Source organism: Macrotis lagotis, chromosome X, assembly GCF_037893015.1.
Source record: "Macrotis lagotis isolate mMagLag1 chromosome X, bilby.v1.9.chrom.fasta, whole genome shotgun sequence".
NCBI lineage: Eukaryota > Metazoa > Chordata > Mammalia > Peramelemorphia > Peramelidae > Macrotis > Macrotis lagotis.
In genome coordinates this window covers 609478887-609483767 of record NC_133666.1, presented here as the reverse complement: position 1 = coordinate 609483767, position 4881 = coordinate 609478887, and the positions used below count along the sequence as shown (strand labels likewise).

General features: G+C 37.0%; 1 pseudogene; it reads right to left on the bottom strand.

The window, feature by feature from the left end:
• Positions 1–1984: 1984 nt before the first annotated feature.
• Positions 1985–2403, bottom strand: LOC141503494 (small ribosomal subunit protein eS24-like; annotated as a pseudogene).
• Between the last annotated feature and the right edge of the window lie 2478 nt (positions 2404–4881).

The following is a 4881-nucleotide window of genomic DNA, read 5'->3' as shown; positions in this document are numbered from 1 at the left end:
CTTTTTTTCCTTTTTAATCTTAATCATAATGTTCACAGGAGTGCTGGATCAGAGGTGACTGGGTTGCTTGGAATATTTTTCTCACTCTGTGTGTGATTTTTTTTTCCACTCCTGTTTTAAAATAACAATAAATTGTTTAACTGCTCAATTCTCTTCTTCCTGCATCTTCTTGAAACAATTGCATTTGGGAATCATCTTCATGAAAAAAAAGCTTCCCAAGAGCAACCACAAGATGCTAAAGGAGGAAGAATAGTTGCTCCCAAGGATCCTTCCTGCCAATGGAAGTGAGTGATCAGGCAAGGTCTTCTTGTAAATTGTTCAGGTCCTAGACCAGGTTATTCCAGTAATGGAATTTTTCTGGATAATTGAAAGCACAGATAATCCTCAGAACTTGATTCTAGTTAGGACAGCTAGGTGGTGCAGTGAGTGGATAGAGCACTGGCCCTAAAGTCATGAAGACCTGAATTCAAATCCAGCTTGAGACAATTGATAATTATTGCTGTGTGACTTGGGCAAGTAACTTAACATTGATCAATCAATCCTTCACTTAATACTATAGGATCACAGACCATCAGTCGGTGGATTCATTTCTGGCCAATAGACCAAGATGAATCCAGAGGAGGATGTGAGAATGGAAACTTAGCACAGCTGCCCTCACTCAAATCCAATTCATGTCATCTCCCTGATGCCATGATCTTCTTTGAGAACAAAGGATAAACAATAACACAGTTATTACATGATTTCCTATAATGCAGTTACATGAATTCTAGTCCCATGCTATCCCTCAAAAGTTCAAATTGTTTGATTTGTACCAGATTTATGAGATAAAGCTGATGTGCTACAGTGGAAAAAAATGAAACATTAAACAGAGTGTCAGAAAATCATATTCCAACCTCTATGATACTACTTCATGTATAACAGAGGACTGACCAATGAGAATCCAATTCTTCTGGGCTTGTACAGTGTTCTTAGTTGATACAATCTTCCATTCACAAGCACAAGAACCTGATGTTGCTTCTGTCTCTATAGGGTCTATGATTTTCCCATTTTTATTTGGAGGAATATTGTAAATGGCTGCTACCTTGTAAGTTTTAAAAATCCAAAATCCACATTTTGTCTGTCAGTTGAGCCTGGTGAGGCAACAGAAACCTACTTGATGAATATGTTTCCAGAGATTCAAAGTTCACCAGGAGTTAAGTATAATGAGGAGCAAACTAACAAGTTGTTTGAATAATACTGGAGTCCTCTTCAATAGATTAATCAGTGATATATGGGATTTAATAATAGTAACTGGTGCTTGATAAAGAATACACCAGATTGAAACCCTGAGCCAGTAGTATTAGAGAAGAATCCAAACCTTCAGGGGAACCCCTAGAACCTTGAGGAGAAGACATTACCAATGTTCTGAGAATCCCAACTCACCTGTAGGAATAGGATGTGAGATTGACCCCTGATAATTGTACAATGACTATAACCTTGGCCTACATCTTGCCCCTTTATCTTTTGAAATTGTTATTTTCCTTAGAACTCAATACTGATTTCAGGAAACCAAGACTGGTGAAAATATTTCTGATGATATTGACTCAAAAATAGATATCGGTTGCCTTTGATCAGATGTTTTCCTGGAACCCAGGTTTGAAATGAGCATAATGTTTAAAAATAGTATAGAATCTCATAACATATGCACTAGTATTCACCACTTAATCTATTTTGTTCTTGAGAGTACTGATCCTGGCAGGGCACATATATAGCAACTACATTGGTTGATCTTCTAGGCATACACAAAGAAGACCAGAGAGGACAGGAATGAAATGGATGAATGAATGAATGAAATTCAGATATTGGAGCAGTGTAGAGACTGGAAAGATACAGGAGGTGGATGAAGGGGAGATCATTTTTTTAAAAATATTTTTACAAGATTTATTTATGCCCCAATGAAAAAATGCATTTTATTTTCATGAATAAATATCTTACATAGTATCTTTTATTCCTTGCTTTTGCCAACACTGACATTTGCCTTTGTAGTACCCCTCCTTTTCTTTGTTATATTCTTGCCTTCCTTTTGTTGCTTTCTTAATGTCCTTTTCTTCTCATTCAAACTATGCCTTGCTTTGGTTCATTTTTCTTTGCATAGTTAAAGGAATCATAAATCATTCCAAAACCTGGATTTTTGCCACTTCCAGAAAGGTTTTTGAATCCAAAGACAAAAATGACAGTTGAGTTGTCTTGTACATTTTAGCCAGTTTTTCTCAAATTTCACTCTTAGGCATTGTGACCTTTCCAGGTTGAAGGACATCTATAATCATCTATTCATGCTGAAGAAGTCTGTTACTCATGAACTTCCTGGTTCTGATGGTTAGTTTCACTCACTCTTGGAGCATGTTTCCTGGATAGTTTCAACATTGGAGTAAACAAGATGGAGATGGGTTGAGAGAAGAGTGGAGAGCTGAGCCAAATTATTGCACAGATGTGAGACAGATGGTCTCTAAACTCCAGGAAGACTCACCATGGTGGAAGATCATTAGTTTCAAGACTGGTAGAGGTCATTGCACCAAAATGGAAGGGAAGACTGATTTCATATAAGACTGGAGATTTCAGGCTAGAAGAGACACTAGTAGTTGTCTGATTCAATTCCTTCATTTAATATAGGAAAAAAACCAAGACTTGGATATTTTAAATAATTTGACCATAATTCCATGGTATCACACATGGTATTTGAACTCAGGTTTCCTGACTCCAAGTTCAGCCTTTAGTCACTATACTCTGTATTTCTCTCATCAACTTCCTCCTGTTTTACTCTGCTAGAGTCTATAATCCTGGGATAGGGATCCTGAATATATCCCTTTGCTAAATTAATATCCATTAGCTGTGGGAAAAGGAGGCTTTGGGAATTTCCTCCTTCTCCCAAAGATCCTGGAAAGCAAACAAGAAAATACATGTCTGGACATGGGTTTCTCTTTATATGAGCATTTGACCTAATCTATTTCATCTATCTTTAATAAATTATGTAACCAAATCAATAAGTAAAGTCAATAGACCTTTATATTTAGGTATATAAGTGGAGACATATGGGTGGTATTTTGCTCTACTTTGGCTATGGTTTACATATTTATTCAAATGAGTTATGAAATGTTAGACTTTGATATTGATATGCCAACAACTTTAGCCATGGAAATCACACTCTAAGGAGGTGACCTTAGCTATCTAGAGATGTAGTCACAAAGGGCAGGATTGTTGGATAGAACTCCAGTTCTTGGATGAATTGAACTAACCAAAGAATGACCTCAGCCCCAGAGAAATTAAGATATGGATTATATTATCAGGCTCAAGTCTTAACCTCAGAAAGTTCAGTAACTTATTTAGGGATAGATTAGATCTGAATAGGATATTATTGTTCATCAAGTCCAACTGTTACATTTTCAGAGGAGAGAGTCTCAGAGTGGAGAAGTGATTTTGTTAGGTCCCAAAGAAGATGGTCTACTGATTCTTAGCTTATTGACCCCCTCTCCACAAAAGACTTGATCACAAAGGTCATTATAAGAACTAGGAAATAAATGAATTTAGAAAAAAGGAGTTTTCAGAATGAGATCAACTGAAACATGGAAAACTAATTGGATGAGAGGAGTTTTAAGTTGGGTTTTGAAAAGAGCAAGGGCAATGGGCTAGCAATAAGAAACAAGGAGCTCACTCTAGGCAAGGATAAGGGGGGGGGTGATAAGGAGGAAGACAGGGAATCTTAAAATGGCTTTGTAAAATCCAGAAGTGGGAGGAATGGGAGGTGACTGTGAGAAATAGCATAAGCGTAAATATGGAGGAGGGAAAGCAATCAACATATTAGTAAAGTAATGGGAGTTGATTCTATTTGAGCTCAAATTATGGAGAGCCTTTGAATGCCAGGCTGAGGATTTTGTAGGTGAGAACCAGTGTAGGGTAACAATATATTAAATGTCAGAGGATCTACCTTGGAATTTCAGTCTCCACTCTTTCTATGTGACTTTAAGAAAATCATGTAATTTCTCTGAGTCTCACCTATAAAATGGAACAATTCTTACATCATATAGGGTTATAGTGAAATAGGAGTTCTCAAACTGTTGTTGTGCCATGGACTCCTTTACAAGTTAGATGAAGTCTATGTGTCCTTCAGAGTAAGGTTTTTAAAGAACTGAAGGAAATCCTAAATTTTAAATAGACATTAGCAGGGCAGCTAGGTGGAAAGAACACAAGGGATAGAGTACTGACATGGAGTCAGGAGGACCTGAGCTCAAATCTGGTCTCAGACATCTGATATTTACTTGCTGTGTGACTCTAAGTAAGTTACTTAACCTCACTTGCCTCCCCTCCTCAAAAAAAAATGGAAGTTAAAGAAAATAAAGATATATATTTTTCCCATTAAAATGGGTTCATAAATCTCATAAAATCTAGCATAGACCCCCAGATTAAGATCCTTTCTTGTTAGGGAAGCAGAAGAGATATATCATCACTTTATTCAGAAAGCATTGAGGAACCATGGGTAGATTTTTAGGAGAGAATTATTGAGTTTCTATGTAGATTAGAAATGACCCGTGTGCATCTTTCATGACTTTGGGGAAACTGAGTTAATCTCTCCTCCTTCCTTAAAAAGCTTTAGTTATCCAGGGAAAGATTACAGCTTTTCAGACAAGAATGTAGACTGAAAGTGCATAGAGCTATAATTATACCAGGAAAGCAAACAAGTTTTATAAAGTTAGCCTCTGCAGTTAACCTTTAAAACAGCGCAAAGATGCTCTGTCTCAGCTCCTCCTACTTCCTTCTATTTTTGCATCATCTCATTTTGCCATGCTCACATGGTGGTATCTCTTGTTGCAGGGACAGATGAAAGGCTAGAGTGATAGCAATCAGCAT